Genomic DNA, 19,230 nt, shown 5'->3' with positions numbered 1-19,230 from the left:
ACTCGCCTAATTGTGTGTGTGTGTGTGTGTGTGGGTGTTCACCCAGCTGAGGTTGCAGGGGTCGAGTCCAAGCTCCTGGCCCCTGGTGTGTGTGTGTGTGTGTGTGTGTGTGTGTGTGTGTGTGTGTGTGTGTGTGTGTGTGTGTGTGTGTGTGTGTGTGTGTGAAGACAGAAATTCCTAGAAATCTAAGAACCCAAACGAACCAATCAACAACTAATATAGAAAGTGATAAGAGAACGCTGAAGAAAGTGCAGAGAGAAAAAGACCTGGTTGGCACAAAACCTATTCAACTCCGTAAAAAAATATATATAAAATGTGAAAAATAAACAAGAGAATTTAGATTAAACCCACAAGTCAAACGTACCACAATAATTATAATCATAACTGAACCTTAGTAAGAATAAATATAATTGATAATTAATAAAAACTAATTAACAATGATAAAATTAATAAAGATAATACCATACGACTAATTTGTAAACATGAAAAAAGTATCTCAGATTTCAATGTCTGAATGGGAATAAAAAAAACATCTGATAACTTAAGAAAAGAATAGGCCTAAATACATCTAAAGGAAAAAAAACAAATAATTTCACCATTAATTTTACTGCTGAGGAACTGTCCAAAAATATATTAATGAAGCAATGAACAATATGAAGTCGACCGAGGCGTGACTAAGAAGTACGTTAAGACAACCTTGATGACCCTAAGAAGGAAGAGGAGGGAATATCGAGACAACTCCGATGAAGAGATGTTACTTGGTGGTGATGCCAGCAATTCCTTGACCTCCCTTACCAACCTTATCACCCTCATAAGGGATAGTTAACATGTTCTTCATAAAGATCCTTGATCGACAAACCTGTAGTGGCTTCGATAGACTTGTAACTGTTCATAGGGTGACCCGCAGCTCGATCGCTAGTGCACTCAGCTGACACACTATGGTCCATGGATCGATCCCCTGGTACGGGTGGAAACATTAGTGTTTCCCTAAGTCATCTGCTGTCTAATGTTCACCCATCAGTAAAATAGGTACCCGGGTGTTAATCAACTGGTATGGGTCGCATCCTGTGACAAATTTAACCTAATTTTCTCGAAAAGCTCTGCATAACAAGGGGCCTTCTGTATAGTAGTATGTCATTGATGTCAGCTAAACCTGTATACCTTGTACACGTACTTGTAGAAGTAAAGATTATATATTATAATATAATTGGTGACAGTTCTGAAATTGCTCCGTTCAGAGTAGATTTGAGAGCCGGAATAGATTAAAAAAATCATTTACGGACCGCAAAGATCATTAAGCAATTAAACCTCTGAGAACGCCTTAAAGTTCTGAATATGTATTTATAGTAGCGGAGGGGAGATACATAATTTATACACGAAGGTGATCGAAGGCCAGGTCCCAAATCTACACAGCCATTGTGATGGATACGTGGACTAAAGGGCCACCAGCAGCAACAGCCTGGTTGACCAGACAGGCCTGTAGGAAAAGCCTCGAAACTCTCGGGTATACCAAAGGCCTTCACAAATTGCCTGACGAATCATTCCTCCAAGGTTCTTTCAAACCACGGAACGGGTGGGTTTTGAAGCCCAAAACGAGTGAGGCATAAAACTCCAGGCCAGTATGAAGATCTGGGTTCAGATCCCAACAGTTCCGTGGTTTGTTTGCAATCGTGTTAATATGATTTCGTTAGTCACAAAGTTTATTTTCAATATGAAAGATGGGGGAGAGAGGAGGTAATAAAGTTCAATGGGCTTCCCCTGTGGGTACTTCCCATGGGTCCCCCACCAGGTAAGGACCCACGCCAACTAGAGAAAGGCTAGCAACAAAAACGCCAATTCTGTCTTCGTTTTTTCTACTTCGCCATAAAAGAAATCATCGCCATTCGCCAAAATAATCCTGCGCTCATTAACAAAAAATAATTCAGCACAAAAATTATCTTTTAAAAAAACAATGGAAAACGTCTGTCTCTACCGTTACTTTTTTCCAAACTCATGAAACACAGGGAGGGGAAGGAGGGGGAGAAACACAGGGAGGGGAAGGAGGGGGAGAAACACAGGGAGGGGAAGGAGGGGGAGAAACACAGGGAGGGGAAGGAGGGGGAGAAACACAGGGAGGGGAAGGAGGGGGAGAAACACAGGGAGGGGAAGGAGGGAGAGAAACACAGGGAGGGGAAGGAGGGGGAGAAACACAGGGAGGGGACGGAGGGGGAGAAACACAGGGAGGGGAAGGAGGGGGAGAAACACAGGGAGGGGAAGGAGGGAGAGAAACACAGGGGAGGGGAAGGAGGGGAGAAACACAGGGAGGGGAAGGAGGGGGAGACAGAGGAGGAGGGGAAGGAGGGGAGAAACACAGGGAGGAGAAGGAGGGGAGAAACTCAGGGGAGGGGAAGGAGGGGAGAAACACAGGGAGGGGAAGGAGGGGAGAAACACAGGGGAGGGGAAGGAGGGGGAGAAACACATGGAGGGGAAGGGGGGAGGGGAAAGAAACACAGGAGGGGACGGAGGGGGAGAAACACAGGGAGGGGAAGGAGGGGGAGAAACACAGGGAGGGGAAGGAGGGGGAGAAACACAGGGAGGGGGAAGGAGGGAGAGAAACACAGGGAGGGGAAGGAGGGGGAGAAACACAGGGAGGGGAAGGAGGGGGAGAAACACAGGGAGGGGAAGGAGGGGGAGAAACACAGGGTGGGGAAGGAGGGGGAGAAACACAGGGAAGGGGAAGGAGGGGAGAAACACAGGGAAGGGGAAGGGGAAAAGGGAGGGGAGAAACACGAGGAGGAAAAGAAATACAGGGGTGGGGAGGGGAGAGAAACACACGGAAGAGGAGAAACAGTGAGCGAAAGACGAACAGGAAAAAGGAGATGAAAAAGATGAGGGAAGTGAGAGACGGAGAGTTGGGAAGAGGGGGAAGGGGAAGGAGGCAGAGAAGATGGGGAAAAGGTACGAAATAAAGGGGGGGAAGATAATGGGAGAAAATGAGACTCGGGAAAGAGAATGGAGAAGACGAAAAGAAGGGAGAAAAGGGACAAAGAAAAGGGGGGATAAAGATATGGAGAAAAGGGAGAAAGAAGGGGACAAAGATACAAGGGTGGGGTAAGGGTAGAAAGAGGGAAGAAAGAAGAGGTATCTCATTTAACAATACTGAGTGAGGTTTGTAGTCTCTGGCCCCCTAGACTGTACTCCGTCTGCGGTCTTCTTTGCCCTTCCCCAATCTTCATGACGTGTGTGTGTGTGTGTGTGTGTGTGTGTGTGTGTGTGTGTGTGTGTGTGTGTGTGTGTGTGTGTACTGGTGCAAGTGTGTACACTGGTTTAGCGGCGCAAGTGTGTACACTGGTTTAGTGGTGCAAGTATGTACACTGGTTTAGTGGTGCAAGTGTGTACACTGGTTTAGTGGTGCAAGTGTGTACACTGGTTTAGGTGTGTACACTGGTTTAGCGGCACAAGTGTGTACACTGGTTTAGTGGTGCAAGTGTCTACACTGGTTTAGTGGTGCAAGTGTGTACACTGGTTTAGTGGTGCAAGTGTATACACTGGTTTAGTGGTGCAAGTGTGTACACTGGTTTAGTGGTGCAAGTGTGTACATTGGTTTAGTGGTGCAAGTGTCTACACTGGTTTAGTGGTGCAAGTGTGTACACTGGTTTAGTGGTGCAAGTGTGTACACTGGTTTAGTGGTGCAAGTGTGTACACTGGTTTAGTGGTGCAAGTGTGTACACTGGTTTAGTGGTGCAAGTGTGTACACTGGTTTAGTGGTGCAAGTGTGTACACTGGTTTAGTGGTGCAAGTGTGTACACTGGTTTAGTGGTGCAAGTGTGTACACTGGTTTAGTGGTGCAAGTGTGTACATTGGTTTAGTGGTGCAAGTGTGTACATTGGTTTAGTGGTGCAAGTGTCTACACTGGTTTAGTGGTGCAAGTGTGTACACTGGTTTAGTGGTGCAAGTGTGTACACTGGTTTTAAACAAAAAAAACATAGTGTTTAGCGTCATCCAATGAATGACTTGATAAACCTCAAAATCTCCAATAAAAAAGAAACAGTGGAGCGACAAGTACACGCTAAGATTAAGTGGTCCAAGACTGTTCAACAGGTAAAGGGCTGCGCTTCAGATTATTCGCGCCAACGGTACTTTTCAACTCCAAGGCTGAAGGACTGACAACCTCATTACCACTGGATGGCGAAACGTCTACAATAAAGATACCCAGATGTTGTACACCTGTAATTCTTCATGTTGTCGGTACTGTATACCATACACCTGGAGTATACCTGGAGAGGGTTTCGGGGGTCAACGCCCCCGCGGCTCAGTCTAAGACCAGGCCTCGTACAACCAGTTGACTAAGACTGAGTAATCCACTTGATTTAACCTTTCAAGTGAGCAAAGGCAAGATGTTACAAGGTGAAAAATTAAGGCAACATAGAGGGGAGGTGGTGGTTTCTTTGTCAGGAGAAATGGGAAGACTCCTGACGCAGGTGTCTCGTGATGGCAGCTCCATAACCTCTTTGTGAGAAATAAAACAGAAAGCGTCGAAGCTGGAGAAGAGGGGAATAAGATAGTAATAGCGATGGGAGGAGAGAAATAGCAAAGGAGGAAAGAGAAGGGAAGAGATCGAGCACGCAAGAGAGATCAAAGCAGATGTGTGGGTGAAAAATAGAAGGAAGGGAAAATCCTGGTTTGTTGAGTGCACAGAATGGCTTCTATCAATGACAAGTCATTCAATGTTGACACAATGATTACCATCCATCCACCATCCCTCCCTGACAACCATCCATCCACCATCCCTTCCAGACAACCATCCATCCCTCCCAGACAACCATCCATCCACCATCCCTTCCAGACAACCATCCATCCACCATCCCTCCCAGACAACCATCCATCCCTCCCAGACAACCATCCATCCCTCCCAGACAACCATCCATCCCTCCCAGACAACCATCCATCCACCATCCCTTCCAGACAACCATCCATCCCTCCCAGACAACCATCCATGCACCATCCCTCCCAGACAACCATCCATCCTCCCAGACAACCATCCACCATCGCTCCCAGACAACCATCCATCCATCATCCCTTCAGACAACCATCCATCCCTCCAAGACAACCATCCATCCACCATCCCTTCCAGACAACCATCCATCCCTCCCAGACAACCATCCATGCACCATCCCTACCAGACAACCATCCATCATCCCTTCCAGACAACCATCCATCCACCATCCCTTCCAGACAACCATCCGTCCTTCCCAAACAACCATCCATCCATCCACCATCCATCCCAGACAATCATCCATCCACCATCCCTCCCAGACAACCATCCAACCCTTCCAGACAACCATCCATCCCTCCCAGACAACCATCCATCCCTCCCAGACAACCATCTATCACCATCCCACCCAACCATCCATCCACCATCCCTCCCAGACAACCATCCATCCACCATCCCTCCCAGACAACCATCCATCCACCATCCCTCCCAGACAACCATCCATCCACCATCCCTCCCAGACAACCATCCATCACCATCCCTCCCACACAACCATCCATCACCATCCCTCCCACACAACTATCCATCACCATCCGTCCCACACAACTATCCATCACCATCCCTCCCAGACAACTATCCATCACCATCCCTCCCACACAACCATCCATCACCATCCCTCCCACACAACCATCCATCACCATCCCTCCCACACAACCATCCATCACCATCCCTCCCACACAACCATCCATCCCAGACAACTATCCATCACCATCCCTCCCACACAACCATCCATCCCTCCCAGACAACTATCCATCACCATCCCTCCCACACAACCATCCATCCCAGACAACTATTCATCACCATCCCTCCCACACAACTATCCATCACCATCCCTCCCATATAACAATCCATCACCATCCCTAGCAGACAACTATCCATCACCATCCCTCCCAGACAACTATCCATCACCATCCCTCCCAGACAACCATCCATCACCATCCCTCCCAGACAACCATCCATCACCATCCCTCCCAGACAACTATCCATCACCATCCCTCCCACACAACCATCCATCACCATCCCTCCCAGACAACTATCCATCACCATCCCTAGCAGACAACCATCCATCACCATCCCTCCCACACAACTATACATCACCATCCCTCCCAGACAACTATCCATCACCATCCCTCCCACACAACTATCCATCACCATCCCTCCCACACAACTATCCATCACCATCCCTCCCACACAACTATCCATCACCATCCCTCCCACACAACCATCCATCACCATCCCTCCCACACAACTATCCATCACCATCCCTCCCACACAACCATCCATCACCATCCCTCCCACACAACCACCCATCCCTCCCACACAACCATCCATCACCATCCCTCCCACACAACTATCCATCACCATCCCTCCCACACAACCATCCATCCCTACCACACAACATCCCTCCCACACACCATCCCTCCCATCCATCACCATCCCTCCCACACAACCATCCATCCCTCACAGAACTATCCATCACCATCCCTCCCAGACAACTATCCACCACCATCCCTCCCACACAACTATCCATCACCATCCCTCCCACACAACTATCCATCACCATCCCTCCCACACAACCATCCATCCCTCCCAGACAACTAACCATCACCATCCCTCCCACACAACCATTCATCACCATCCCTCCCAGACAACAATCCATCACCATCCCTAGCAGACAACCATCCATCACCATCCCTCCCACAACTATACATCACCATCCCTCCCAGACAACTATCCATCACCATCCCTCCCACACAACTATCCATCACCATCCCTCCCACACAACTATCCATCACCATCCCTCCCATCACAATCCCTCCCATCCATCCCTCCCACCATCCCCACACAACTCCATCACCATCCCTCCCACACAACTATCCATCACCATCCCTCCCACACAAATATCCATCACCATCCCTCCCATCACCATCCCTCCCACACAACCATCCATCCCTCCCAGACAACTATCCATCACCATCCCTCCCAGACAACTATCCATCACCATCCCTCCCAGACAACTATCCATCACCATCCCTCCCACACAACTATCCATCACCATCCCTACCACACAACTATCCATCACCATCCCTACCAGACAACTATCCATCACCATCCCTCCCAGACAACTATCCATCACCATCCCTCCCAGGCAACTATCCATCACCATCCCTCCCACACAACCATCCATCCCTCCCAGACAACTATCCATCACCATCCCTCCCACACAACCATCCATCCCTCCCAGACAACTATCCATCACCATCCCTCCCACAACCATCCATCCCTCCCAGACAACTATCCATCACCATCCCTCCCACACAACCATCCATCACCATCCCTCCCACACAATCATCCATCACCATCCCTCCCGCACAACCATCCATCACCATCCCTCCCACACAACCATCCATCCCTCCCAGACAACTATCCATCACCATCCCTCCCACACAACCATCCATCACCATCCCTCCCGCACAACCATCCATCCCCCTCCCTCCCACACAACCATCCATCCCTCCCAGACAACTATCCATCACCATCCCTCCCACACAACCATCCATCCCTCCCAGACAACTATCCATTACCATCCCTCCCAGACAACCATCCATCACCATGCCTCCCTGACAACCATCCATCACCATCCCTCCCACACAACCATCCATCACCATCCCTCCTAGACAACTATGCATCACCATCCCTCCCACACAACCATCCATCACCATCCCTCCCACACAACTATCCATCACCATCCCTCCCACACAACCATCCATCACTATCCCTCCCAGACAACTATCCATCACCATCCCTCCCAGACAACCATCCATCACCATCCCTCCCACACAACCATCCATCACCATCCCTCCCACACAACCATCCATCACCATCCCTCCCAGACAACCATCCATCACCATCCCCCTCCCAGACAACTACCATCACCATACACAACCATCCATCACCATCCCTCCCACAACTATCCATCACCATCCCTCCCACACAACCATCCATCACTATCCCTCCCAGACAACTATCCATCACCATCCCTCCCAGACAATCATCCCTCCCCCTCCCACAAACCATCCATCCATCCCCCTCCCAGACAACTATCCATCACCATCCCTCCCACACAACCATCATCATCCCTCCCAACAATCATCCATCACCATCCCTCCCAGACAACTATCCATCACCATCCCTCCCATACAACCATCCATCACCATCCCTCCCAGACTATCCATCACAATATCCCTCCCTCCAGACAACCACAACATCCCTCCCACACAACTATCATCTATCCCTCCCAGACAACGATCCATCACCATCCCTCCCTGACAACCATCCATCACCATCCCTCCCACACAACCATCCATCACCATCCCTCCCAGACAACTATCCATCACCATCCCTCCCACACAACCATCCATCACCATCCCTCCCAGACAACTATCCATCACCATCCCTCCCAGACAACTATCCATCACCATCCCTCCCACACAACCATCCATCACCATCCCTCCCAGACAACTATCCATCACCATCCCTCCCAGACAACTATCCATCACCATCCCTCCCACACAACCATCCATCACCATCCCTCCCAGACAACTATCCATCACCATCCCTCCCACACAACCATCCATCACCATCCCTCCCAGACAACTATCCATCACCATCCCTCCCAGACAACTATCCATCACCATCCCTCCCACACAACTATCCATCACTATCCCTCCCACACAACCATCCATCACCATCCCTCCCAGACAACTATTCATCACCATCCCTCCCACACAACCATCCATCACCATCCCACCCAGACAACTATCCATCACCATCCCTCCCAGACAACTATCCATCACCATCCCTCCCAGACAACTATCCATCACCATCCCTCCCACACAACTATCCATCACCATCCCTCCCAGACAACTATCCATCACCATCCCTCCCAGACAACTATCCATCACCATCCCTCCCACACAACTATCCATCACCATCCCTCCCAGACAACTATCCATCACCATCCCTCCCAGACAACCATCCATCACCATCCCTCCCACACAACCATCCATCATCATCCCTCCCAGACAACTATCCATCACCATCCCTCCCAGACAACTATCCATCACCATCCCTCCCAGACAACTATCCATCACCATCCCTCCCAGACAACCATCCATCACCATCCCTCCCAGACAACCATCCCGTAAATTAACAGTTATTTACTACTGTTACTTCACGTAATTTAAAAAAAAAAAAACATTTAACCATCAATATGCAAAAAAAAAAAAAAAAAAAACTGATAGGTCTGGCAATATGGTTGTCTAAAATAACCAGGAAACGTGTAAATCTGTACGTTATCACTGGTGGTATCAGTGAAGACAGGTAATCAAGGGCTTGACACACAAACACACACACACACGCACACAGTCCTACCGTCAATCATCGAATGTCAACTTCAATTCCATTCCCAAATTGAATTTACTGACCCCCCTCCCCCCACCTTCCCCTTCCCTGTACTCTCCTCTCTCCCTCACTGCCTCTTTCCTTCCTACCTTTCCCTATATATCTATCCTAGCCCTCCCTCCTTCCTATTCTCCTCGCCTATAATATTAATAATAATATTTATTTATTTTTACAAGTACACGATTCAACTTATACAGACCATAGCTGACATCAATGACATACTATATAGAAAGCCCCTTCTTATGCAGATTATTCCAGGAAAATTAGGTCAATTTTGTTCCCAGGATGCGACCCATACCAGTCGGCTAACACTCAGGTACCTATTTTACTGCTAGGTGAACAGAAACCATCAGGTTTTTTAAGGAAACGCGTCCTAATGTCTTCACCCATACCAGGGATCGAACCACGGACCTCAATGTGTGAGCCGAGTCCCCTACCAACCGAGCTATGGGACACCCACTCTTTCTCTTACCTACTCTTCCCTCTACGTGACTCATCTACAACAAGGTACGAACTTCTCTGATTTAACCAAATTTGCTAAAAAAAAAAAAAATCTCCCTCTTCAACCCTGGTATTCTACTTTCCATCTCCTTCATTTGTATGTATCTCGTGCATTCCTTCCCTCTCTCTCCCCCCCCCACTCTCTACGGCAGTGCCAACACCTCTAATTAAACAAGTCAATCTAAGCACTTTGATCAGAGAATCTGTGTGTGTTACTTGAAGTCTGAAGCCGTGGAGGAGGATGTCCAACACAGTGACCAGCCCAGGTACCCAGGTGAGTGGTGGTGGTGGTGGGGAGGAAGAGAAGGGAAGAAAGGGGGAGAGAGGAAGAGGGGGAGAGAGAGAGGAAGAAGGGGAGAGAGAGGAAGAGAGGAAGAGGGGGAAAGAGGAAGAGGGGAGAGAGAGAAAGAGGGGGAGAGAGAAAGAGGGGGAGAGAGAGGAAGAGGGGGAGAGAGAGGAAGAGGGGGAGAGAGAGGAAGAGGGGGAGAGAGAGAGAGGAAGAGGGGGAGAGAGAGAGAGGAAGGGGGGGAGAGAGAGAGAGAGAGAGGGAGAGAGAGAGGAAGAGGGGGAGAGAGGAAGAGGGAGAGAGAGAGGGGAAGAGGGGGAGAGGGAGAAAGCGAGAGAGATATAGGAAGCGAGAGAGATATAGGAAGCGAGAGAGATATAGGAAGCGAGAGAGATAGGAAGCGAGAGAGAGAGGAAGCGAGAGAGGAAGCGAGAGATAGGAAGAGAGATAGGAAGCGCGAGATAGGAAGCGAGAGAGAGGAAGCGAGAGAGAGAGATAGGAAGCGAGAGAGAGATAGGAAGCGAGAGAGAGATAGGAAGCGAGAGAGAGAGAGATAGGAAGCGAGAGAGAGATAGGAAGCGAGAGAGAGATTGGAAGCGAGAGAGATAGGAAGCGAGAGATATTAAGAGAGGTTCAAAGGTTCAAAAGGTAAAACAATACTCCTCAGTCAACAATAGCAACAAAAGAGAAAAAAATAAATAGTGAACTAGGCAAGAAGCAATACAAGAGAGATGCCGGAAACTTTCATCACAACACTGGCTGACGAATGGAATAAAATTAGAGAGAATATAACGCACCAATGAGATGGGTAAACTCGTTTTTGAACTGGTTTCTACACTGTTTATACAAGCTGAGCTCAAAATTATTGAGATTGCTTTCATATTTACGTTCAATTACCGCAGATAATGAAACTAGTGGCTTACGTCTGGCAACAGTGAAGTGTCGTCACTACAGTGGCAACACTGTAGCTGGAAACTACGCGCTCGTCACTTCAGTGGCAACACTGTAGCTGGAAACTACGCACTCGAGCCTTAAGCTAAAACTGGAAAAGTTAAAAACATCCACAGTAACTTTAAAGACGAGATATTCAAGAGTTAGGAATGAAATACTTGTAACCAAAATTTATAAAGAAGTGGACCGGTAAGCCAGCGGAAGGCCTCCGTCAGATGATCATAAGCTCCAGCGGCTGATCACCATAAGACTAAAACCCGCGTCAGGAAACACTTGTCCTGTTTCCTGACGAATCTTATTTAACCAAGAGTTAAAGGAACTGTACAGAAAAAAAAATGGAAAAATACAGCTGGGTAAAATAACTAGGAACGACTAAGGAAGGACAAGAACGAGAGAGGAAAGAAAAAATGCAAATATCACTACAACATATATCATATATATCAACATATATATCACCAGGCTCTGGTGGCCTGGTGGTTAACGCTCTCGCTTCACACGGTGAGGGCCTGGGTTCGATTCCCAGCCAGAGTAGAAACATTGGACGTGTTTCTTTCCACCTGTTGTCTATGTTCCCTATCAGTAAAATGGGTACCTGGGTGTTAGTCGACTGGTGTGGGTCGCATCCTGGGACACTGACCTAAGGAGGCCTGGTCACAGACCGGGCCGCGGGGGCGTTGACCCCCGGAACTCTCTCCAGATAAACTCCAGATAAACAGCCACATATGACTGAAGACGATAATAAGGGACGCGGTAATAAGACTGAAGGGAGGAGAAAATCTGACAAACAGACGCGAGGGTGTGAGCGGAGAGTCAGAAGTTCCAGCAAGGCTTCAGAAAATACGTCAGGATATGACAAAAACTATTAAGTAATAAAGGCAAGAGGAAATTAAGATGACAAAGGATGAATCTAGAGGATCCATAAGGAAATTAGGTACTTAACAAGGGAAGCAACAGGACCAGACAGGATATCACTTGGGTTATTGTGAGAAGCAGAGGAACTAATACTCCTATAGAAAAGATTTATACAAAGGCAACAACTATGTGGCACCAGCCGGACAGTGGAAAAGCTACAAATGTAACTTAATATACGATAAAGGAAATAGAACCCCTGAGCTATAGACCAGTTTTGCCGACTAGCATACCAGCTGAGGTACTGCAAGAGAGTAGTAGTACACCACTTAGAAAAAAAAGACCTAGCAAGGCTTGAAAGATGGAAAATCTTATCTCGCAAATCTTTCAAAATATAATAATCGTAAGTTAGTAACGAAATGACTAAATACAGGGATGGATGGACTGTTTACTCTACAACCCCCCCCCCCCTCAAAAAAAAAAAAAATGATTTACAACCCAAAAGCGCAAGCAGAGGTAACGAGGAAGGTGATAAAGTGAATACAAGAATACGTAGACATTAGAAGGTAGATATAGAGGGTGTTGTTAAAGACGGCATCAGTATGGTTACAGGTGATAAGCGGGGTCCCCCAGGGTAAGTGCTTCGACCGCTGCCCTGCTGTTAAACGACATACGTCACTGACTTGCCAGAAGAAATGTTATATATGTGTAATAACTCTGCAAACGATGTTAAGCTAATGAGGAAGATAATTAGACAGGAAAAGATAAGTAAACTGCAAATGTGGTCAGGACAGTGCCTACCTGATTTCAATCTTGCTATGTGCAAAGCAGTGAGAATGAAAGAAGACCTGACAGGTACGTGCAACATTGCAGGTTGCAATCACAAACCACCGGAAGTATTCATCAACGTTGTATCTTCGCTGCCGTATGCTAGGCTTGTCTTACCATTCGTGGACGATACTGTGCTTATACCAGGCCCAGGCAAGTTCGGGTATGCGGAGCCATCAAGGAACCCACACAAAATCCAGTATAAATGTAAACCGACTAAACAAGACCCAACGCTTCTTGCCAGAACCAAGGGAATGCACTATCGAGATATATGAGGATATGACGACTCGGGAGGACACGACTCGGGAGAGAGATGATCACGATATACAATATACCCAGGCAATTAGTCTGAAGACGAATAAAAACTGAAGACGTATACGAGTCACAGCAACATTAGGAAGTATTTCCAGACTCGTGGTGAATGGAACGCATTACACGAGACCTGATTGATAAGAAGTTTACACACACCTGACAGGTTTCAAGAATTTTCCTGCTCTTTAAGTCCGGCCCTGGGAACTGCTGATCAAGCCCTGATCCACAGGGGGAACCTGGTCGAGGACCGGGCCGCGAGGGAGCTGACCACTGAAACATCCAGGTAGATTCCAGGTAAAGTTTACCTGTAATAACTTTCGGAGGTCATCTCCGCGGTCGGGTCCCAGACCAGGCTTCCACAGCTTGTTTGGTGCTTCCCTGGTCAACCAGGCTGTTATTACTGGCGGCCCGCTGGTTCCCATTTCCATCACATCCAGCCTGGATAATCTGGCACCTGATAGAGATACTTGTAGTTTCCTCCTGAAGGCTTCTACACTTGTACTTATAATATTAAGCTAAGAGATGTGATTTTGAAGGATTTTTTACCCTGAGGGTTAGCCACCAAGGATAACCCAAGAAATCAATGCGTCATCGAGGACTGTCTCTTATTTCCATTGAGGTCCTACAATCTTATCCCCCAGGATGAGACCCTCTTATTTCCATTGAGGTCCTACAATCTTATCCCCCAGGATGAGACCCACAGAGTCGACTGACACCCAGATACCTACTTGCTTGCTAGGTGAACATGGACCGCAGGTGTCAGGAAACACGCCCTAATGTTTGCACCCGTACCGGGAGTCGAACCACGGACACTCGGTGTGTGAGGCGAGACCGTTGGCTACCCATGGGGCTTGGAAGGTTATCTTGATAGTCCCTAGGAGCAGAGGCGGGCCCAGGAGCTGTGTGTCGACCACTACAAACACAACTAGATGAATACGCGTGAGGCTACGATCAATGGTAGCCGACAGCCGCCCAGCCACCCAGGCGCCCCTCCTGGCCGCTCCTAGCCGCCCAGCCACTCCCTCCTGGCCGCTCCTAGCCGCCCAGCCACTCCCTCCCGGCCGCTCCTAGCCGCCCAGCCACTCCCTCCCGGCCGCTCCTAGCCGCCCAGCCACTCCCTCCCGGCCGCTCCTAGCCGCCCAGCCACTCCCTCCCGGCCGCTCCTAGCCGCCCAGCCACTCCCTCCCGGCCGCTCCTAGCCGCCCAGCCACTCCCTCCCGGCCGCTCCTAGCCGCCCAGCAACTCCCTCCCGGCCGCTCCTAGCCGCCCAGCTACTCCCTCCCGGCCGCTCCTAGCCGCCCAGCCACTCCCTCCCGGCCGCTCCTAGCCGCCCAGCCACTCCCTCCCGGCCGCTCCTAGCCGCCCAGCCACTCCCTCCCGGCCGCTCCTAGCCGCCCAGCCACTCCCTCCCGGCCGCTCCTAGCCGCCCAGCCACTCCCTCCCGGCCGCTCCTAGCCGCCCAGCCACTACCTCCCGGCCGCTCCTGGCCGCCCAGCCACTCCCTCCCGGCCGCTCCTGGCCGCCCAGCCACTCCCTCCCGGCCGCTCCTGGCCGCCCAGCCACTCCCTCCCGGCCGCCCAGCCACTCCCTCCCGGCCGCTCCTAGCCTGTCCAGCCACTCCATCCCGGCCGCTCCTAGCCGTCCAGCCATCCCCTCCCGGCCGCTCCTAGCCGTCCAGCCACTCCCTCCCGGCCGCTCCTAGCCGTCCAGCCACCCGCTCCTAGCCTCCCAGCCACCCCCTCCCGGCAGCTCCTAGCCGCTTAGCCACCCCCTCCCGGCCGCTCCTAGCCGCCCAGTCACCCCCTCCCGGCCGCTCCTAGCCGCCCAGTCACCCGCTCCCGGAGCTCCTAGCCGCCCAGCCACCCGCTCCCGGAGCTCCTAGCCGCCCAGCCACCCGCTCCCGGCGCTCCTAGCCGCCCAGCCACCCGCTCCCGGCGCTCCTAGCCGCCCAGCCACCCGCTCCCGGCGCTCCTAGCCGCCCAGTCACCCGCTCCCGGCGCTCCTAGCCTCCCAACCACCCGCTCCCGGCGCTCCTAGCCGCCCAGCCACCCGCACCCGGCGCTCCTAGCCGCCCAGCCACCCGCTCCCGGCGCCCCTAGCCACCCAGTCACCCTCTCCCGGCGCTCCTAGCCGCCCAGTCACCCGCTCCCGGCGCTCCTAGCCGCCCAGCCACCCGCTCCTGGGAGCTCCTAGCCTCCCAGCAACCCCTCCTGGCCGCCGAGCCAAAACTAGACACTACCAACACCAGCTCAACCCACAACCACACTTTCCTACCCACCAAAATTCAAACTACACTAGGACACATTATCAGTATGACTTATGTCTTTTTAGATTCAAAACTTGTCAACACAATGATCATTAATGTCGCTTTTCTCAAGTACACAAAATCACGATGGACTCAAGTGTATATATATATATATATATATATATATATATATATATATATATATATATATCCACTAGTCGAAGTAGGATGGTACCACTATGACCCCGCCTCCGCCTGCTTCACCTCACCTCACTACAGTATATAAGCCACGTCTACGGCCCTATGCTATACATTCTACAAGATTGATGGACTGAACACATCAACTCCAGGCTGAGGGACTGATTAGCTCATACTCCTCCTCTCCTTACGCCTTCCTTTTTGTATTGGACTGATGAAGCCACTGTGTGGCGAAACGTTTCCTGAATAAAGATTCCCATATGCTGCATAAGTGTCTCTCTCTCTCTCTCTCTCTATATATATATATATATATATATATATATATATATATATATATATATATATATATATATATGCTCTATATATATATATATATATATATATATATATATATATATATATATATATATATATATATATATATATATATATATATATATATATATATATATATAAAGTCTAGTGACAAATTTCGCTCACTAAACCAGTTTTTTGAAGCATTGGTGAAGTCTGGCTCTGAGGACACAAACACTGGTATTCTTTTTGCACCTTTGGTCGCCATTCTACAAGTGCTCCATGGTGATGAGAATAGGTAAGTCATCATCGTTAATCTCAGTCTTCATGAACCAAAGATTCTTGTCTTGAGTCAAGACTATTGTTCTGGTGATTCAAAATCGTCGACCACTGTCCTCTGATCAGTCCGCTAGACTTGGGTGATAAAACTAACTACGAAACCTCCAGCACTTCGCGTGTATATCTATTTCGAAGGGCTAAACCTGTGGGGATCATTCATTCAGCGCATCTGATGTTCCGTAGCTTGGTTGGTAGCGCACTCAGCCCTCTCACTGAGGCCCAGGGGTTGATCCCCGGTACGGGTGGAAACATCAGGACTTAAGACACCTGCTGTCCATGTTCAACTAGCAGTAAAATAGGTACCAGAGTGTTAGTCGACTGGTGTGGGTCGCATCCTGGGGACAAAACTGACCTAATTTGTCCGAAATGCTCAGCATAATGTTATAACAAGGTGCTTTCTATATAGTAGTATGTCACTGATGTTAGCTACGCCTGTATACCTTGTACATGTACTTGTTGAAATTATTCCAATTATAATAGGCTGTTGTGTGAAAGCTTCCAACACTTACCACACCCTACGTATGACCCGTGCTTAACAGGCCTCCACCGACCCTCCAACACCTCTCCCTCCCAGCTTCCATCACCTCTCCTCTTCCCAGCCTCCAACACCTCCCCCTGCCAGCCTCCAACAAAGAGTACGGATCTAAGAGAAAAGAGCACACGGACATGAGGCCAACACCGTGTACACTAGTGGACAACACCTTGGCAGTGTAACACTATCAGTTCTTCCATCCTGGTCAACACCTGTGTTACAAGTTTGTATGTTAACACTTATAACTTCTGCCGCTCTAAACCTAGTCACTAAATGACAAAAATAAAAAAAATTATGAAAAATTAATTTTCACTTAAAATGTCAAACTCATACAGGAGTATGTATGTATATATCAATTACGCTAATATACAATTTAAAAACTTACCTTGACAAAAGGATCAGCATAAAACAACAGTGAGAAGGTTGGTATACCAACTGTATACCCTTGGTAAGAGCTCAGACCACACATACCCTCCCCTAGGCTGACAGACTTACACTGACAGTATTGGGGAGTACACACTGCGGGGTCAGAGAATAGCGTTAATTCTCCACCCCAGGTGCCAACCACACATTTAAATTCATCAAAACGAGCTTTTCAACTACGCAGGGGTAACCCGACATGATATATATATACATTATATATAATTATATATATATATATATATATATATATATATATATATATATATATTTTTTTTTTTATTTATTATCACACTGGCCGATTCCCACCAAGGCAGGGTGGCCCGAAAAAGAAAAACTTTCACCATCATTCACTCCATCACTGTCTTGCCAGAAGGGTGCTTTACACTACAGTTTTTAAACTGCAACATTAACACCCCTCCTTCAGAGTGCAGGCACTGTACTTCCCATCTCCAGGACTCAAGTCCGGCCTGCCGGTTTCCCTGAATCCCTTCATAAATGTTACTTTGCTCACACTCCAACAGCACGTCAAGTATTAAAAACCATTTGTCTCCATTCACTCCTATCAAACACGCTCACGCATGCCTGCTGGAAGTCCAAGCCCCTCGCACACAAAACCTCCTTTACCCCCTCCCTCCAACCCTTCCTAGGCCGACCCCTACCCCGCCTTCCTTCCACTACAGACTGATACACTCTTGAAGTCATTCTGTTTCGCTCCATTCTCTCTACATGTCCGAACCACCACAACAACCCTTCCTCAGCCCTCTGGACAACAGTTTTGGTAATCCCGCACCTCCTCCTAAATTCCAAACTACGAATTCTCTGCATTATATTCACACCACACATTGCCCTCAGACATGACATCTCCACTGCCTCCAGCCTTCTCCTCGCTGCAACATTCATCACCCACGCTTCACACCCATATAAGAGCGTTGGTAAAACTATACTCTCATACATTCCCCTCTTTGCCTCCAAGGACAAAGTTCTTTGTCTCCACAGACTCCTAAGTGCACCACTCACTCTTTTTCCCTCATCAATTCTATGATTCACCTCATCTTTCATAGACCCATCCGCTGACACGTCCACTCCCAAATATCTGAATACGTTCACCTCCTCCATACTCTCTCCCTCCAATCTGATATTCAATCTTTCATCACCTAATCTTTTTGTTATCCTCATAACCTTACTCTTTCCTGTATTCACCTTTAATTTTCTTCTTTTGCACACCCTACCAAATTCATCCACCAATCTCTGCAACTTCTCTTCAGAATCTCCCAAGAGCACAGTGTCATCAGCAAAGAGCAGCTGTGACAACTCCCACTTTGTGTGTGATTCTTTATCTTTTAACTCCACGCCTCTTGCCAAGACCCTCGCATTTACTTCTCTTACAACCCCATCTATAAATATATTAAACAACCACGGTGACATCACACATCCTTGTCTAAGGCCTACTTTTACTGGGAAAAAATTTCCCTCTTTCCTACATACTCTAACTTGAGCCTCACTATCCTCGTAAAAACTCTTCACTGCTTTCAGTAACCTACCTCCTACACCATACACTTGCAACATCTGCCACATTGCCCCCCTATCCACCCTGTCATACGCCTTTTCCAAATCCATAAATGCCACAAAGACCTCTTTAGCCTTATCTAAATACTGTTCACTTATATGTTTCACTGTAAACACCTGGTCCACACACCCCCTACCTTTCCTAAAGCCTCCTTGTTCATCTGCTATCCTATTCTCCGTCTTACTCTTAATTCTTTCTATTATAACTCTACCATACACCTTACCAGGTACACTCAACAGACTTATCCCCCTATAATTTTTGCACTCTCTTTTATCCCCTTTGCCTTTATACAAAGGAACTATGCATGCTCTCTGCCAATCCCTAGGTACCTTACCCTCTTCCATACATTTATTAAATAATTGCACCAACCACTCCAAAACTATATCCCCACCTGCTTTTAACATTTCTA

Source organism: Cherax quadricarinatus, chromosome 76, assembly GCF_038502225.1.
Source record: "Cherax quadricarinatus isolate ZL_2023a chromosome 76, ASM3850222v1, whole genome shotgun sequence".
Classification (NCBI taxonomy): domain Eukaryota; kingdom Metazoa; phylum Arthropoda; class Malacostraca; order Decapoda; family Parastacidae; genus Cherax; species Cherax quadricarinatus.
Note: the sequence above shows the minus strand (reverse complement) of the source record.